This window comes from Ursus arctos, unplaced genomic scaffold (assembly GCF_023065955.2).
Source record: "Ursus arctos isolate Adak ecotype North America unplaced genomic scaffold, UrsArc2.0 scaffold_11, whole genome shotgun sequence".
Lineage (NCBI taxonomy): Eukaryota > Metazoa > Chordata > Mammalia > Carnivora > Ursidae > Ursus > Ursus arctos.
Window position 1 is genome coordinate 12347979 of NW_026622775.1, and position 20892 is coordinate 12368870.

At 34.1% G+C, this 20892-nt stretch overlaps 1 long non-coding RNA gene across 1 annotated transcript in view; it reads right to left on the minus strand.

Annotated features, from left to right (window-relative positions):
- Window positions 1-20892, minus strand: part of LOC125281015 (uncharacterized) — a 53409-nt gene that overhangs the window by 20304 nt on the left and 12213 nt on the right. The window contains exon 2 of the long non-coding RNA XR_007187989.2: window positions 5315-5381. This is a non-coding gene — a long non-coding RNA (uncharacterized LOC125281015). The remainder of the gene's footprint in view (window positions 1-5314; window positions 5382-20892) is intronic.

The following is a 20892-nucleotide window of genomic DNA, read 5'->3' on the forward strand; positions in this document are numbered from 1 at the left end:
AGGGAAGGAAGATTTCTAAAGTAGTTTTCAATAACGTTTGCAATTTGAAAATCAAAATAACTGTCCATACACACTCAAAATCTTGGTTCCCTTGCCATGTTTGGTTTTCAAAATATGTGCCTTAAATTTTAAAAGCCCTTCCTTCCACACACTTTGGGATGTAAATGTATATTAGGTGAGTAATAGAAATAATGTGGTTAAACGTGGGTCTTTAGCTTGTCTGTGAAAACAAAATTTTCCTCAATTGTCAAAACAGGCAATGAAAACATTCCCAATTGTAACAGGCTCACTAATTTTCTGTGAAAAGTAAAAATGAATTTATCAAACACTCATGAAACAAAGTAGGCATAAAAGCATAATTTGGCTGAAGTGAAGGTAAATTTTCCAATTGACTCTTCTTTATATCTAAAATTATTTTTTATCAATGAATGATAAGATTCCACAATAGCCCAAGAAAGGTACTAGCAATGTTCAGTAGCAATGTTTTGGGGTTTGAAAAAGCAACAGTGAAAGCTGATTTTTAATCCTCCAAACTCCTACAAGGAATGTCCTTTTGGCAGTTACTTAGCTAAAGACCACCTGTGGAAAAGTCTTGGCATGTGCTGGATTCTTTTTTTTCCTAGAGGAAAATAGCATGAAATATCACACGGTGATGCATGCAGTAAAACATAGATTAATGGAAATGCTCTGATATTTGGAAGTCTTAACAACTAGCTGCAGAAAATCTTTTCCTTGTGTTCAATATTTGTTATCGATAACTATTTTATTCTAATATTTACCAAACATGTCTCAAAATGCCCACATATATCCCAAGACTAAGGGTTCTGTGATTAAATACCTGTGACAAATGCTGGAATGAACACACTAAACCCCTGTCTTTGGCATGGGGATCCTCAGACATAGTAGTATGCTAATGAGAAACATGGGTCTCCAGGAGGGCATTCCTGACTGCGGTTGTTCCAATACATAAGCTTAACTCATACATCTGCTAGAGTCCTCTTGCCCTTCCGTTCCTAGGGGATTGCCCCAAAATTTGAACTCTCATTCTTAGGATTTTGAAAGTCTTTGGCCTACTACCGATTTTTTGCAAACTCCCTGAAGGATCTGAGATGGCCTGAAGAAAAGAAAAGTTTTAGAGTCCTGAAGCTTATTTAATTTTGTAAGCAGCTTCTAAGAAAAAGTAACGCAACGGTACAAATACACAATAAGGCATAAAAATTAATATTAATATTCACCTGAGAGGAAAGAAGCAATCACAACCAACAGTGCATACTTTTAAAGCTGATAAGTTCCATAAACATCACAATATCCAGAAAAAATATTTTTATTAATTGTCTGAAAGTTTTATTATACTTTTATTATAATTTTTAGTTATACATTTTTCAATACTTTCTTTATAACAATTTTGTAATAACTTTTCTGTAGAGAAAATAAATCCCTCTCCTAGCATAGGTGATTAAAATTCGGTTTTTATTTTTGAAAATTTAGAAAAGTTACTTTCAATTTAACAGACTGTTCTTAATGATGTCATATAAGTATTTAGGACAGTTGTCAAATTTGGGGAATTTTTCTACCAAATTTCTTTTATATATGGACTGTGATATTTTAGTGTGTATTCAATTTTTCTTGTATATTAACCAATATTAACTATTCTTTGAATTGATGATGCTCATTCACCACTTTCTCTCCACTGTCTGTTGAAGTGACATGTTAGTTATGTGTGTTATCATTAGTGATATCAGTATTTTGTGTTACTCTAACAGTTTAATGTGTATATTATAATCTATGTGATCTATCTCTATTTACCCTGCATGTTGGTATTTAGTTTTCTTTAGGCTCTCTATTTTGTCATCCAGTATTTAACAAATGGATTGTGTTGTTTGTGAATTTATGAATGCCAAGTACTCTTTACTAGCAACTCTTAGAAAAAGTTCAGAGAATTCAGAAGGGAGAAAATGCTTTCTTCAACAGCAAGAAGAGATGCCAATTCCACCTGGGATTATAAATTGAGGCCAGAGAACCTACACTGATGAGATACCAAATTAAGAATAGTGACAAGGGTATCAATGTATTACTTTGTGGTCCCGGACACAGAATCAAATAAACATGTAAACTTTAACCATCCTTGTCTATTTTCTATAATCATAACAAATGTAATTGCAATTTACTTGCAAAATAAATAAATTTTCTCAAGACCCTGCCACGTAATGTTGATTGTTAGAACTTGTAGAACTAATAATCTTTAGTATAAAATGGCCTTGCTTGTCAATTGGTTATCTTGTGTAATAATGTACAAACTGGAATCTCTGATTGATGAAGACATGACTATTGAGTCCTTTTTTTTTCTTTTCATAGTAAGTGAATCTTAAGAATTTTATTTGTCTGGCTTCCTTTTGTGTGTAAAGGGGAATAAGTGATGGCTCTGCTGGATTCTTCATATGAATTAAATCTATAAAGAGTATTTCCCATCCACAGTCATAGATCTTAATTTGTTAAATGTGATCCTTTTTAGTTGATATTTAGAATGTTTTCATTGATATTTACTCATGACACAAATGAGACTGGCCTGTATTTTTCTTTTTGATGTTTTCATTGTCAGGTTTGGTATCAGTGTAAAAGATTTCCCCTAAAAGTAAGTTGAAATTTTTATTTTTGAGACATGATGAAAAGCTTAAATAGTATTGGAATTATCTAGACATTACGGCATAAATAGAACCTTGGGCCTTTTTCTTGGTTTGGTTTTGTTGGGGAGAGGAGGTGACGTTAAATCTTTAATGAGTCTGATTCTTCTAGGTTGCTATATTGAGTTCATCTCTCTTGAAGTTAATTTGATTCAGTTATATTTTCTTTGAAAACTATTTCTTCCATCCAAGTTTCAATAGAGAGGAGCAAATTATTCATGGTAATCCCCGGTCAAGAAAACAGAAGCCACTCTGGGTATTCAAATAGAGGACATTTAATGCAGGGAATTGGTTATTCAAGTGATGGGAAAGCTGACTGGCTGCCCAGAAAACAGTAAGGAATCCCAAAGGAAGCAATACCAAGATGTTGCTACCCTAGATGGATAGAGGAAGCAGGGAGTGTAACCAGAGCCCAGAAATCAGGGCTGTCAGATGACAAGAACCCAGCAGGAGAGGCCTCAGGCAAGCTGGGACCATGAAAGGGAGGGACTGTCTAGTGAGAGCTAGAATCACAGACAAGATGTAGATGGCATTATCTAAATGTGGGAGTCAGAAAATATCCTGAATTTTCCTTGGTGCTTTTCCTAGCCTATTCTCAGAAGACAGACAGCTGGGGAGCTGGGGAAATACAGTTCTCACTGATACAGAGCGGAACAAGGAAATCCAGGGAATGGATCTGGGACCAATCAGGACATGAATTTTTAATTTTCTTTGATATTGCCCCACTATCTTTTAATTTACATATAAATTTGTATAGATTATACTTCATATCATGTTTAGGATAGGCTGAGGATCTGTTTCACTCCTTTTTTCAAAGCTGCAGACACTGCCCATTTCTAGTAATATGGTGTACTAGATGCTGGAAAAGCTACTGCTTCAGAAATTTTGGATTCAATACGTGATTACATTATGTACAGAGCTGCCAAGCACAGCCTCAGCCAGCACCACTCTCCAAATGTGTACAGTATTTGATTCGTAGACAGAGAATTCTCCATAATATTACATGGGAACAAGGCACTCACTTCAGAGCAAAGGAGTTGTGACTGTGGGCACATTCCCATTGGATTCACTGCCCTTATCACAGACCACACCACTCAGAAGCTGCCAGCCTGAAAGAGCAGTCAAAAGGCCAGTTTGGAATGGATACCCCGAGAGCTTGGGCCCATCCTCCAGCACCATTATATCACCCTATATCAACACACATTGTATTTTGCTGTGTTCCCAGCAGGTAGAGTGCACGAAACTGGGAAACACAGAATAGATAGACATTCCACTTTTATTATAAACTCACATTGTCTTCTTGGGGAAATTTGTTCTTCTTATCCCCTCAACTTTAGTCTCTATACATGGGATGTGCTATATAAGTGCTCACTATTATTTTTGTTTTATGTTAATGGTAAATTATTATTCGATATTGCAAGAAGACAAATGCAGATGAGTTGTTTTTCATCATAGGCAAGAAAGTGCTCTTAAATAAAAAGTCTGTATCAAAAGCCCATAATAAAATGCACCTACATAAAATGTATATAATAACATGTAATGATCCAAAACATAATAATATATGAATATATGTCTTTCAGAGTTACCAAGAGGTCATAATTGCCCATTTTTTACCCTCTGCATTGTCTTGACCAAATTTTTGTATGTGTCTCTCTAAATAAGAATTTCTATCCCTAATCTCTTAAAAATCACCTAAAATTTTCAAGACTTTAACTATCTTGATTTTTCTTACAATTCCAGTTGACAGATCAATACTCTTACCATCTAAAACACGTTTTGTTTGTGAATTATAACTTATTATGGAACTAGTAATGATCATTTGGCAAGCAACTGTGGTAGTGAAGATATAAGTACTCTTAAGAGCCATGCCAGTATCATCAGGAGTTAAAGACAATAGGTATATTGGAATAGAGTGCATAGTTCAAATAACATTGTTGTCTGCCTCAACTGGAAAATAGGAGAAGCTCTAAATATATAACTTGAATAAGAACACACATTTTCAAGAACATGACATGCTAAAAAATAGAATCTCAAAAACCCACCCAGAGTGGAAGTGAACAAATAAATTGCCATAAGAATTATCTTTATCAATGCTGATTATTGCAGTGAAGACTTTGTTCAAAAATAGAAAATATGTGGGAGGTTATAAAGGAAAATGTCTCACTAAATCTTAAGGCCCTGTGGAGTTTATAAAAATTGCAGCTATAAGAAGAAGGAGAAGGTGAGGAAGAGGAAGAAGAAGCAGAGAAGAAACCGAAGAAGAGCAGCAGCAGAAGAGCAGAAACTTTTTCTTTCAAAGGACCGCTGGTAAGTATCAATGCCAATTTAAAAACATGACCCATTGCTTATCCCTTGACACAAGCAAAATTTCAGGCATCAAACAGATCCATATTTTAAATAAAAATATAATCCCAATTCTGGTATGCTACTGATTGACACGAAAAGGGCCACAGACTCTTGAGAAATGAGAATTTTTAAAAATATAATTGGTCTTCTAGTAAGCTTACAATTATACTAGGACTTCTATTAAATAACTTCTTTAATATGTTCTGCATTAAATATTTTGCCTCCCAGAAATCCATAACCCCAGATTAACCACGAGAAAGTATCAAACACAAATTCTCAAAAAATACCTGACTTGGCACTCTTCAAAGCTGTCAAGGTCATGAGAAACAAAGAAGGCTGGAAAACCATCATAGACTGGAGGAGGCAAGGAAGAGACATTATGATTAAATGCAATGTAATATCCTGAATTAGATCTTGGAACAGAAAAAGATCATAACTGGAAAAATCCAAATAAAGCCTATATTTCAGCTAACACCATTGCAGCAATGTTAATTTCTTGGTTCTGACAAATGATTATGTAAAATACTATCATTTGGAAAAGCTAGGTGAAGGGTGTACAGGAACACTCCATACTACCCTTGCAACTTCCTATAGATCTGAAATTATTCTAAAATAAAAATTTGTTAAATATATATATATATATATATATATATATACACATAAAACAATGACACATTAAGTGGCTTTCTTTGTGACATATTTTTGAAGGTGCAACTGCAGCACCAGTTTGGAAAGGATACCCTGAGAGGTTGGGCCCCATCCTCCACGATCCCTGTATCACCCTATATCAACACACATTGTATGTTGCTTTGTCCCCAGCAGGTAGAATGCATGAAACTGGGAACCACAGAATAGATACAGACATTCCACTCTTATTATAAACTCACATTGTCTTCTTGGGGATATTTCTTTTAGGACTAGATAATACTGTATTGCTTTAATGATTAGGAAATTCTCTTCACTGTTTTCACTATTAACACTACTGGGAGGGTTACAAAGATGTAACAAATAAACACACATATCACATCTACTGGATATTAAAGATAAATAATATTTGTGTGCAGGAATAGTAGGTTTGATTCTCTCAAGCCCATCTTAAATTTAACTGAAACTGGTATGCTCCTGTTAATAATAATATCAAGATAAATATTCTTCAAGGTTATAAGACTTTTAAATTTTATAGTAATAATTAACCAATAATACTGCATATCTGGCATTATGCTATGCACTTCGTTCACTGATTTATTTAACAAATATTTGATAAAATGCATAAAATGTGCCTAACACTGTTCTAGAAACTCGAGATACACCAATAAGCAAAAAAGATACCATCTGCTACAGAACTTACACCCTAATATGGGAGAGAGGCAGGAAATAAATTATGCAACAAATTTATAATATCAGGAAATGGTAAATACAATCAGGAAAAGTAAATTGGGGGAGGGGAGAATAGCTATTTTAGACACACAGCTGTTCAATGGAGATGACATTTGAAGAGATCTGAGTGAAGTAAATATAGGATGCTATGAGAAAGATATTCCAAGCAGAGAAATGAACAAGTTAAAACAACAATAATAAGCAAGAGCATGCTGGAAAAATCATAAAACAACATATAAACAAATATAATCATATAAACAACAAATCATAAAAAACAATAGCTGTCATTATCTATAGTTGATAAACAAATCACTAATTAAACATAATACTTAGAGATAGAAAGGTTAGTACTAAATTAATTATAGAAAATGCTTGCAGATATCTCCAGGGAGTCATGCTATTACTAAGGAAGGGAGGGAAGAGAGGTTTCCTGTTTCACAATAAGCCTTCCTGAAATATCTGATGCTTTACCATGTGCGTATACCTTATTACTTTGCTCAAGGTTAAAATACTATATCTAACTCTAAGACTTCAGTCAGTACTCCCATACTTCTGCATTATAATTATGCATTACAATTATCAGATGTATACCCAGTAGGAGGACTATGCTTGTATAAATATGCTTATAAATATTCAATTTTAAAATAGGAATTGAAAATCCCTGCTATTAACTTTGCAAAGTTGGATCTATATGTTTTCTGTTCTCCCTTCTCTGAATGTGTTCAGCCCCTACATCCACTTTCTGTTCTTCAAACTCACTAAGCCTCACCCCCTTCTAAAATCTGAAATAATTTGTAAATTGTTGACTAAAATTCTCAATCCTCATCAGAACTAACAATCACTTCAGGTAACTTCAATCCTCAAGCATATTGCCCGGTTAAAAGTTTAAGACAAGTTTCTGTGTTCAGAAACATTGTGAACATGACAAAATACATATTTTCTTTCCTCCATGTCAGCACTTTATAGAAGTCTCTTAAAGAGTTCTGGGGGAGATCAGTTTATAATCACACGTGGAAAATAAGAACAGGAAATACAAATACAGCATGGTAACACTTTGATGAGTTGCACATGTTATTACTTCCTGTGCAAATTCTTTGGGAAGAGCACTTTGGAGACATTTGTCATAAGTACTGAAAATAATGGGTCAGGTTGATATAAATATTAAAATCTATAGAGCCTGTGTTTATTGTTTTGGTTGTCAGTCAAAGGCATCATCAAACTGTAGCATAATGCTTAAATATTACCTAATAAGTGGGAACACGTCTTCCTCAGATACTCTCTATTGATAGTAATGTACTTAAATATTTGATTCTTTTCAGTAAGATGTGTGAATAAGTTGAACTATTTGAGAACAAGAGTAAATTAAAAAAGCATTACATCAAGGATCAAAGAGTTGAAAAGAGCGCCTATTTTTCTAAATATTCTTTTACCCTTTAAAATACGTTTTTCGTAGTCACTCCCATTTTTTCTCTTTCCTGAAGCACATAACATTGTATATTAAACTTCCAGATGTTCACGATCAAACTAAGTGTCTTCACTTTAGTTAAATCCACATTAGCTTTTCCTAATTGTTAAAGTAAAATAATCAAATAGCTGAAGAAGAAATTGATAATAACTGGTGAGCTATCTCAGCAAATCTAGTGTCTTCAGTCATATCAAAAAGAAAACTTCATTCGTAGACACCTGGTGCATCATAAGGACTGCATTTTGTTTTCTTTTAACATTGGTATTTGTAAAAGTATGTCCAACCTGGCTAAAAATTACTGGAGATTAGTATTTATGCTACATATTATTCTTTAATAATGTGAAATTTAAATATAAATGGATATAGCACATAATGGGTGATGAAGCACTGTCACTTCCAGGAAATTCACACCCAAAGTAATGTGAAATTCTTAAAGAATGCCTAAAATATGCAAATGTTATTTAATGAAGATATTCATCAAGTATATATCACGTAGGTCAACTATGTGCCAAGCACTATGTGATGCCCTGGTGATGCAAAGTAAATGGAGAAAGCCCAGAGCTCACAGTCTATAGCTGGACATAATAAGCATGCCTTCTCGGGGGAGGGGGATCTGAAATGAGTTTATGAGAAGTGAGGAGGAAACAGCTTCCAGGCAAAGGAAGCACCGAAACATGACTCATGAGGTAACATCACACAGCTGTTTCAGAGATGGTGTGAAGGATGACTTGGGTGAGCTTTAGAAGACAATGCTGGAAAACATGGATGGAAGAGTGATCAAGAAAAGCTTTACATGCTTTGCTAAGTTGTTTGAACATTATTGTATATACAGAAACTGGAATTGCTTTGAATGTTTTTGGCAAGAATTTAATATTCTAGAGCTTTCTAGGATTGAGAAAATGCTTATCTATGTAGATCAATAAGCTATCAATTTAAGATATTTCTTTTTATAAGCAAGTCAATTATTCCTCTTTAAAAAGGAACTCAGTTAATTCTACTCTTCCTGTATTTCTCAATTATTACTTCTGCAACATAAACTGACACGTAAATGTAGCTGTCTTTAAAATTACAATAGTTAGCACTCCGAAGGTCATTTCCACTTCAACTGTCCCTTCGTAACCATTATCAGAAATCTAAATGGTATCAAAGGAAGATACAGAATTTTGTTAATTTTCTCGCCATCTTCCTTTTCACTGTAAAGATCTGGAAACTAAGACTGAAAAGAGAAGACCATTTCCCCAAGTCTTAGAGCTCTGCCCTGGAATGCAAGCCTTCCTAAAAAGGCAGGATTTTACCATAAGTTATTCCTCAATAAACTCTCCTTCCAAGAAAATGAGCACTGTTATGGGCATACACACATTGGGGGAAAATATTACAGAAAAAATTATGCACAGAAATGATGAGGAGACTAAGTACTTTAATTTGTGTAACACTAGGACGTTATCATTTTGTTATCTTTTTTTTTTTTACATGTGTCATTCTCATAAAAACCCATGCAAGTAGGAAGAGAATATTATCTCATATTTACATGTAAGGATAACTGAAACTCTGAAGAATTACAACTCTTGCCTTACGTAACACAGCCAGGAGCAGCAGAAAATGATCTAAACCCTGGGCTTTTAAATCTAGGTCAAACATTTTCAAACACGGCTTCTGTCCTCTACCCTACTCCCCACCCTGCCCATAGAAACTGGCAAAATACAGTAAAAAGTTCCATTTCTAAAAACTGATAAACCACACAAACTCAATGAAATAGACTAGATACATCCTACATATCCTCTACTTTTTTTTTTTTTAATTTATAAAAATGAGGATAGCAGTATTTCCCTCAGGAGGATTCACAGGATGAAGGATTATGAGAGTATGTCCATGCTAATCCCAGACAGTGACTGTCACACAGTACACACTCAATAGACATTAGCTCCATTCTGCCCTTGTTATATCTTGGTATTAGTCTACGCCCATACTTCTCAAATTGGGCTATCCCTGTGAGTAGGACGGTGGCATACTAGATGATATACAGCTGAAAATGATCCTCTGGGTGCTTCAATTTTATTCACATTTTGGATGGATATTAAATAATTTAAGCAATCAGTAATTGTACCTTTGTTAAAATAAACTCAGACAAGTGAGAAAATAAAAAATAAAGCTGATGTATATTTTTGGGATTTTAAAGAAATTATATTCTTATAGATTACTTTGGACAATGCCTGTATTTGTTCTATGCTGTGATTGGCATTTTACTGGAAAGGTGTGAGAAGCAAGCAAGAGAAAATTTTAAGATAAACTATATATAACCACTTTCAAAATCTTCAGCAGGATCTTCTAAATCTGAGCATATGCCTATCCTAAATCCAGCTATTCCATTCCTGGGTATATGCCTAGCAGAAATGTATACATATGTGCACCAAAAACCATGCAATCAAATGTTTATAGCAATACTCTGCTATATCTCCAAACTTGAAACTACTCAAAATGCCTGCAGGAGTAGAACTGATAAATTATGGTTGTTCACAAGGAATGCACAGACATGCTAATCAATGATCTAAAATCATATGCAGCACAGGATGAATTTCAAGACATAACATTAAATGACAATGACTAGAAACAAGAGTATACACAGTATAACTCAACTTATATAAAGACCAGAAACAAGCAAAACTAATCTACACCAACAGATTTCAGGATAACAGTTACTGTTGGGGAGAGGAAGTAATCAAAAAAGGGCACAAGGGGCTACTGTTACTCTGCTGCTGGTGACACAGGTTATTCAGTTTGGGGAAATTCCTTGAACAGCATCCACTCAAAATAAGTGTTATTTTCAAATGCATATTATAGTTTAGTAAGGTTTTTTTTTTAATTAAAGAGATAGAAAAAGGATCTATCAGAATTTCACAGATTATTGTTCCATTATATTTAGAGGCTATGACTGAAGATAGTCCTAGTTTTCATGGAGATGGATATTGTACTGGGAATTTCTAATACTAAAACATGGATTTTTATTCCATATTGGATTCTAAAGTTTTACTCTAAAAATGTAAATGTACTTGAAATGATTTTGAAATATCTATAGAAAAAAACTTTTTATGGTAATATTTTGATCTGTATGCTTTAAAAAAAGAACTATATTATATGCTTACTTCAGTGAATTTGATTTTACAAAAAAGATATATTTAATAATTTACAAAGCTATATTTCAAGAACTCTGCTTTCTGTCCATTTGTATAAACACACTAGAAAGTACTTAAAGGCAAGAGCTTTGTCTCATTTATTTTGCCATTTCCACCACCTCGCATAGATTGTGGTAGGTGCTTGATGCGTGTTTCTAAATCCAAGAATAACAGGTGATAGATGAGTTAAGATGCAGGGAAGATAAGTATTGTCTACTTTTTGTTTTCCTTTTTTTAATCACACCCTGGTCCATCTTCCCTAGGTAACATGCCATGAGGATATTCCAGCAGCCCTCTAGAGAAGGCCTCATGGCAAAGAACCTGAGGCCTTTTGCCAGCAGCCAATACCCGCTCAACAGCTATGTGAGAAAGCTACAATGGAGGCATGCCCACATCCCCAGTTAATATTTCAAGTGACTACATGCTGACCAATATCTTAGCTGAAACCACATGAGCGATCCCAAACTAGAATGACTTGGGTAAGTCATTCCTGAATTCCCGACCAACAATAAAGTGAGATGGTAAACATTTTTGTTGTAAATCAATTTTTAAGGTAATTGGTTACACATCAACAGATAATCAATACACCACATTTTGTTGATTATGAACAAAGCTGCTGTAAAACTTAGTCTTTGTGTGGACATATCATTCATTTCTCTCTTGGAGTGAGTTCTCTGGATTGTATGGTTTATATATATGGCTGCACAATGTTGCCTTTCTACAGGCAACACGAAAGATCCAATGGTCCTGCAACTTTTCAGCTCTTGGTGTTCTCAGCTGCTGTTTGAATTTTCTGCTGTTGCTTACTTATTTGTTTTAGCTATCGAATGGGTAGGTAGGGGTATCTCATTGGAGTTTAATGTGCACTTCGTTAAGGAGCATCTTTTCATGGGCTTACTTGCCCGTCATTTTTCTTCTTCAGTTCGATGTCTATACAATCCTTTGGCATTTTGTAAGAATTGTTTTCTAATTTTTGAGTTTGGGGAGTTCTTGTTATACACCACATATAAGTCCTTATCAGAAATAGGTTTACAAATATTTTCTCCCAGCCTCTAGGTAGTCTTTTCATTTTGTTAAATATATTTTGAAGAGAGGATTTTAATTCTGATGCAGCAAAATTTATCAATTTATGATTCATTCTTTTAGTGTCCTAAGAAAACTGTCTAAGCCAAAGAATTCTTTCTGTTTTCTTCTGGAAATTTAGAGTTCTAGGCTTTAGTTTTAGGCTTATTATCATTTCCACAGCCACTGCCCAGAGATTGTCTTTTGCTGAAGTTGAAGAACATCGCTGACACCTCACACTGGAAGTGCTGCTCAGAAAGCCGGATGACAGATGATAGAAAAATTGCTTGAAAGCATCCTGGATTCTCTCAATGGCCTTCCCTTTCCTAATGAAGTGTTATTTAAATGATCCTTTGCGGGCTGAGAATTTGGTGGAATGAAATGAGGCAGGTGAATGGGGGGGGGGGAATAAAATAAATAAATAAATAAATAAAATCAGATTATCAATTCCAACAAAAAGTCTGCTGGAGTTTTGATATGGGTTGCTGTAACTCTACAGATAAATTTGCAAACAAAAAAAAAGTTAATAATATGTTTTCTTCTAGTCCATAAATATGGTATATCTCTTTCTTTATTTAGTTCTTAAGTTTATCTTAGCAACATTTTACAGTTTTAGATATATAAGGCTGGCATATCTGTTGTTAAAGTATTTCACACTTTTGATGCTACTGTAAGTTTTTTTCTGTCAATTTCCACTTATTTTAGAATTTAGAAATAGATTATTTTATATACTGATGCTAGCACTGAGATGTGCTAAACAACCTTATCATTTCAATTAATTTTTTTTTTTTGCCTTGTTACAATGCCTTGACACACTAGTGCAATTGAAATTGGGAGGGTAGTTATTGATTAGTTACCAAAGTTAGGAAACTACTTAATATAATGTTCCCTGGTTTTCAAAAATCATTGAAGAAATTCTACCTACACATATAAATTTGACGACTTAAATGTATTGAAGAAAGTCCTTGAAAATCATTATCTGCCAAATCTCACCAAGATGAAATACATAACCTGAACAGCCAAAACTATTAAGAATAATTTTAAACTTCTCCCTAGAAAAGAAATTTCCAGGCTAAGACACTTCCAATGGAGAATTTCACTAAACATTAAAGAGGAACTATGACCAACCCTAAACCATCTCACCCTAAAAATAAAAGAAAAAGGAACACTTTCCAATTATTTTATGAGATGAGTCTTTCCCTGGTACCAAAACAAACAAAAGATAGTACATAAAGAAGAAAAGAGAAAAGCAAAAGAAAACTACAGAACAATATCCCTCATGAACATAGATACTAAACTGCTCAAAAATATAAAATCAAGTAAAATCTACCAATAAAGTGGGTTTTCTTCTGCGAATGAGAGTCTGGTTATATATTAAGAAAACCAATTCATATAGTCTACTATATTAACAGAAAGCAGATCAACCCCATAATTGTATCAAATGATGAAAAAAAACATTTTATAAAATTCTACTCATTCATGATAACTCTCAGCAAACTAAAAATAAAAGGAAATTTCTCAGTCTGGTAAAAGGCATCTGCAAACCCTATATGTCACATTTGCTTAAAAAATGGATTCATAACTTATATTATGACCAAAATAAGTTCCAAATGAATCAGAGATTAAATGAAAAGGAAATACCTACACAAATATTACAGGTAACTAATTTGTGATGCCAAATCCAGAAGCAATAAGAGACAAGATGAATGTGATGACATTTTTAAAAGTTATTGCAAGAAACATCAAAAGTCAAAATACAAATGACAAACTAGGAGACAATATTTGCAAAATACATCTAAGAAAAATATTCTTAAAATTCAGGGAAAAAATAGCAAAACAAACATGAGTAGCCATTCTTCAGGAAAAGATGTAAACAATCCTTAAACACATGAAATATGCAATGCGTCACTCATAACAAGAGAAATGTGAATGAAAATGGCATTGCAGTGTCATTGCTTGCCTATCAGAGTGGCAACTCATTATGTTGGCAGGGCAAACAGCCTTCTGAAACACTCCAGGGGAATTTGGCCATACTCAATAAATGACATTTGTGTTTGAAGCAGCAATCCAACTTCTAGGATCCTTTTAGGAATCTTTCTACAAATTCACCTAGAATATATATATGCCTCCTAAAATACAATACTTCAAGTGTATAAATTTAATTATTGGTAGTAAAATATTATAAACAACAAATTGCCCAACCATAGAAGATGAATACATTACATATATCTATATGAAAGAGTTCTCTATAGCCAGAAAAAGGATGAAAAACATTTCTATAAACTGATAAGTAGTTGTTACCTAGATAAAATGAACAAAAGCAATGACCTTTAAAATATCTTACCAATAAAATAAGCAAATGATAACAACTGGATAAAGCAAGAGTGGCAAAATCTGAATTATTTCAATACTCTATTTCCATACCATTCTTGTTTCATCAAATATTGTCGACATTATTCACGCTGAAAAATTTAAAACTAAGGAAGCTAAAATATCATATACAACAGTTTCGTTCACTCTGGAATTTTCCTTATATTTACATAAGATTAGATCTACAGTTTCAAGCAAAGGAATGATAACTGGTTACCCACTTTTCCTTCCTTCGGTTTCAAATGGAAAAGAAACAATCGGAAGCTGCATACTTTGATACTCAGAGTTCAACTGTCTTCAATGTAGGGTGGCAGAGAATCACTCAATTGGAAAAGCGGGTTTTACCCTTTTCTCACCAGGTATTACTCCATCAAGAGTGTGGGACTGAGCATATCCACCCTCAGGAATGACAGCATTTGCTGGCCCTGATAATGTGCTTTCTATCGGCATGCTGTTGCCCAAGCATTAAAAAGCATTCTGCTCTGCAGTTCTCTCTTTAAAAAATTCAGTAACTTCACTTCTTTGTAAAAGGCATCTGATTTTAAAAGCACAGATAGATGTACTGAATTTTATTCTATTGATGGAAAAGAAAACGTACTCAACACCAAACATTAGGCAGTCATCTGTCAAGAAAATAAACAATAGACCTCCACCCCCAAATTAAGCACAACCTAGGACTTCGGTTTAATTTTGTAAACATAGAGTGTACTACTTAGAACTTAAACATTGAGAAAAATGCAAAAATACCTTGAAACTTGTTGCCTGAAAGGGAAAATCCTCTGAAATTTTCAAAATGGGAGGTTATTTTTCTTTTAGTTCCATGCCCCAAGAAGGGGATGTTCAAATGCTTCGCTTGCACTGAAATCACGCCATATGGCTGCCCTCCGCCAGCTGCTGCTGATATCCTCAATCCTTAAATATGCCCTTTAATTTTTAAGCTTTCACTTATCTTGCTTCATCTGCCAAACACTGTGATTCTACTGGATTGAAGAGACTAGGAGGGAAGTTTTACCACAACTCTGTAGTTTACACCACTGTATGCTTCATGAATTTGCTTGCATTGCTGAAGTGGAAAGTGTCACTAACTTAAGTCCTTCTAACATAAGTCTATCCTCCCCATCTTGTTTCCATCATGGCCTCACTGTGTGATTCCATCACACCCTGGCCTTCTTTCAGTTGGTTGTCTACAGTGTTAGATTGTGAATCACTTGAAGACAAGTACTCTCTTATTTTTTCATTATCTACAGTATCCACAAGGTCCTTGATAAATATTTTAAATACATACGTAAATGAATGGCTGACAGAAACATCTACAGGGCTTGGTGTTTCCTCCTGCCCGCAGATAGCTGCAGAGCACACCATGGCTGGGACCCATCCTTGACCCCTGCTCTGCTCTTTTGCCATTTAGCGCAGGCCTGTGTGAGCAGGGTTCGGGTAAAAAGGTGGAAACAGAAATGTGTGTGTCTGGGGTTGGGGAGGGAACAGCACACAATTTGTTCCTGAAATCTCCCCTTTCCCCTGCCCTGCGTGCAGCTGGTCTTCTGTTATTGTCAGTTTCCTTCCATTACATTCCTAATCGCCTATTCTTTTCCACCTACCTTAAAAAGGAAAGTTGTTTACTTTGAAATGAAGTTGAATATTACCGCCTATCGATAAAACTGTTTGTGAAGCAAACAGAACTTGAGGCAGCATTCAAAAGGTAATAAACCTCCTGAAGAGCTATAAACTCCACAAGAGAGCAATCTGAGAGCTCACCATAATAGTAATAATTAACATTTATTGAGCACTTAATATGTGCCAGATATTTTGCTAGGCAGTTTACACTTAACCCTCTAGCAATTTTTTGAGATGGGCATTATTACCTTTTACAGATGAGGGAGCAGTCACATAGCATTCAAAATAGTTTTATCTGACATCAAAATACATTCACTTAAACATGCAGCTGGAGGCATAAAAAGTAATCATGGAAAAGAGACACTGCTTTGCCCAAATCCGGTAGAACTATGGCATCCTTTTGATCCTAAGACATTCACAGGATGGACTGATGGAAGAACATATTAAATATTTCTATACCACTGGAGTTGTTCTAAAGTGGGGGGGGGGAGGGGCGGGGAGCTATAAGCCTTGGAACCCAGCACAGTGACTATGTCCCTTAAAAAAACAACCTATGCAAGCAACCAAAAGAAGTCCAATGCTGTTCTCTACAATATGCAGTTACTTCCCAGATTTATTACCAATAAGACCAGCCATTTCCTTGTATAGAATAATACCGTTTGCATTATCACAGTCATAATTACTTTACTGATCATTAAGATTAGTACTAAATTCAAAAATCCTTTTTCTTTAATTTTACACACTTGAACAACTAAGATACTTAACCAGAAATATTCCAGTATCTTCTAGTAGTTTATTAGTCCCAGTGCCATACTATTATAATCTTAACATGTAATAGTCTATTCTTTAAAGCAAGTCTTAAATCCTTAAAAGAGAAACAAAACAAAAACTAAAAGAACTACACCACCTGTCTTTTTATATTTTTAACTGATTTAGATTAATATAAATATCAGGCTTATTGAGGTCTATAATGCTTTTCTCCTATGATTCTCTAAAATGTTCTGAATCAATTTTAAAAACACTAAGCCTCTCATCCTTCATAAGCTCTTCATTACTTTTCAAGTCAATATCTTCTCTTTAAATTCCCCCTGCCTCTCCTCTCTTTTGGCATCTTTCCTGACCATTCTTTAAATCTTTTTAAAGCCTCCTTTATATCCGCACAGAAAGTCACATTTCCCCTCCTGCATCTTCCACTATGTTGTCTTAGTGTGATAGAAGAATGAAAAACAAACTGTTTCTTTACACTGTAATGATTTACATTTCTTAATTAAGTGATACATCCCAGTGGCAGTGAGAACAGGGTATTTGGGGAGGGCAGGGAGAAACATTTTGATCTGAAAGTACCAAGCAGAAATAAACATAACGATGGCAGTTAAAGCACAGTGCTGACTTGGGAGGGATTACAAGAGCCAAAGTGTTCACAGAATAGTCTGGCACATAGTGCCATTAACAAATATTTCAGACTCATCATACACATAGCAATGACAAAGCTTTCAGTGGAGTTATTATAAATATTCAACAAGAGATATTTTTCCTCATTCCTGGCTAATAATTATCAAAATATTTTCTTATGGGCCCAAACTGATCCAATAGAAACACAAATATGTATTCATTTATTTTGCAATTGAATAAGAGACTTAAAGGACATTTCTTTTAGCAATAACCCTTTATTGACCTTCTAGGAATTTTTATCACTGCATTTTGACCTATCGTATTAATAATGTCTTGATGTATGTTGTGGTTTAACTAGGTATTTTTAAAGGTGACCTTTTGATTTGATTGTTTAGCTGACTTTGGTGCTAATAAGATAAAGAATGAGGTGTCTAATGAACCTTGTGTATGGAAATAATGATAGATGGCTTATTTGGAATTCTACAGACGTGGCACTGCCAAGCCTGCTGAGGAGTCTTTGGAACCTAACTAATTTTAGAGAGAGGTTTTATTGATTACACAGAGACGGGGCACATTTTAATCATTTTTATGGCACTGTATAGCCTGAGGTACCAAAATCCATTAAACAAGGATTATAAACTTTGTTTTAAACTGGATCCTAAATTGTTTCTTGATGTATAGTCAACAACAGCTCTGTAAGATCAATCACAGTTACTAAGGCATATTAAAATCAACTTGTTTAATTTTAATTGCTCATATGCCTGACCCTCTGTGGTGCAGCTGTTCATGAAGCTAAATTACTTTTTTCCCAGAGAGGAGTTTCATTTGAGTTTACATTGCAATCATTTCTTTCCTAAGGCCACCAACATACTCTACTTTTTACATGTCTACTTTTAATTTACTCTGACTATCCATAAAAAATGTACTGGAAATGATGCCTAGATATGATATTTTGGGTTATTCTGTACATCTTTTCATCTTTTTAGGGAATAAGATGATTCAATAAAATTGAGTTGAGTGTGAAAACATATTGTGCAACTGTATACAGACATTTGCAAAAGTTTCAAGTGGACGTATTCTTACAGAATCCTAATATGGTTTAACTAAACTAGCTTATATCTGGGAGTAAAAATGTTTATTTAATGGCATGTAAATTGCCTTGTTTTAAGTGGGTATTTTATGTGTTTGATGTATTGCATAGATACTAGTATAAATACATGTACATCTTAAGCATTTATCAAAATGTAAAAGATTATAAATCAATACCTTTATTCTATAGCATATGAGAAAAAAGGAAAAGAAAATAAACATATGAGCATAATTTACCTGGGAATAAACTGACTTTAACAATCAGGAAACCTGACTTCAAGATCTAGCGTTCCATTAAATAATTATGTAACCAACAAGTTAGTTAATTTCTTTAGGCCCCCATTTCTACATCTGTAAAATAAAAATAAAATAAAATAAAGATATGAAAATCTGAATCTCACTAGGCAATACATCTGACAATGTTTCAGAAATTTAAATGTCCATTATTATTGTACATATGTACACATATCCATATGCTCATATATATGATCATGTGATTATATGATATATATGATTACTCGGTTTGCCAAAGTATGAAGAAATATACAAATAACTGTAATCAGGAAAGAGGTGACAGAAAAGAGTACAGTGCAGGGGGGCAATTAATCTAATTTTAAATTACACATACTAGGTTAAATGAGCTTCGTGCATTTTTAAAGCTATGGGTTCAAAATAACTAGACCAACACTTAAAATTCCAGGCTTGCTAGGTTAATAGTGAGCTAAGCACCAAGACTGCATTAGTACAAAATGTATCCATTGCATGTATATATAGTCAAACTTTAATTAACTTAATTGTTCTTTAACTCTCCAGCTTCAACTCAATAAAAATGTTTAAAAAATTAACTTCAATGTTTTGAATTTCAAATGAAGTTGAATACCACTATTGGTGCCATATCCTTAAGCACAAATTGAGTGAGAAAATTACTAGCATTATCATATTCAGTAATATGTATATTACTTCATTTCTTAAATATCAAAATGTGCTCACTTATGCATCGATTATGAGTAACTGATTATTCTGATCAAACTATTTAAGCTACAGGAATGAAACGTCAATGTTAGATTCAAGTTTTCCCTTTTCTCAGTCTTCAGATGCATCCTAAATTAACATCACTAAAACACTTTGTCAATTTCCTAAGGGAAAGAAATAGATAGAGCAGGATATAGTGTATCAGTTTATGTTTGCTAACTGATAACTCTCCACCCCAGGACGTGTCATGTAAATTATATTGTGCTACTTGTGGTTGGTGAAGGCAAAATCCATCTGACAACTGAGAAGCATTCTCTCCATTGACTATTCTGTTCTCTTTAACTTCCTTGATACTTTCTCCTCCATCCCCCGCTCTCTCTCTTAAATACATTTTCCTTAAAGATTTTGGCCTTCCTCCAGGTTTCTTTTTTTTTTTTTTCATCTCTATCTCCCAAGCAATCATTTACAACTATCACCAATTTGAAGACGATCCTTAAATTTTTATTGGTAACCAGACTTCCTATCTTAGCTTTAAAATTAAATATCAGATGATTTCCTCAGTGTTTACTAAGACATCCAAAAAGGCGGAGACTACATTTTGACTTTATTAAGTGTTACCTCCAACATGTAGCATAGTACCTGGCACATGGTAGGTAGGCATTCAATTAATGGATAATGAAGGAATGAATGAATGCACATTTTATTTTTTTAAATATTTTTTATTATGTTATGTTAGTCACCATACAGTACTTCATTAGTTTTTGATGTAGTGTTCTATGATTCATTGTTTGCATATAACACCCAAGTTGAATGCACATTTTATAAAAATTAATCTGATGTCAACATTAGATGAAGAAGACACTATTGGAGATTCTGATTTAGCTTGAAGCCTCTGGCAATCATTTAAAATGAAATGATGAGGCTCTACAATAGAGGACTGAGTGTAGGACTAGAACAAAAATTATTTAAAGACATTGGGGAGGATATGTGTTATAGTGAGTGCTGTGTATTGTGTAAGACGAATGAATCACAGACCTGTATACCTGAAACAAATAATACATTATATGTTAATTTAAAAAAAGTTACCTAAAGAGCCATTATTTAGAAGAAAGGCCTTACATGCCTATCTTGCAGTTATGCCATTACCTCAATCTGGAAAGCCCTTCCCCTATCGAAATTATTCCAGTTCAAGAAAGAGGCTTAAGGCTTATTTATTCCATTAAATTTAAGCTGCTTACCAGATCCCACATTATTTTCTGCTCTCAACTCTTACTAATAAATGAGTAATCACACACACACACAGTGGAAACAGCATTAGCTTTAGAGAACAGCAGGCACATTAAGATATATCCCT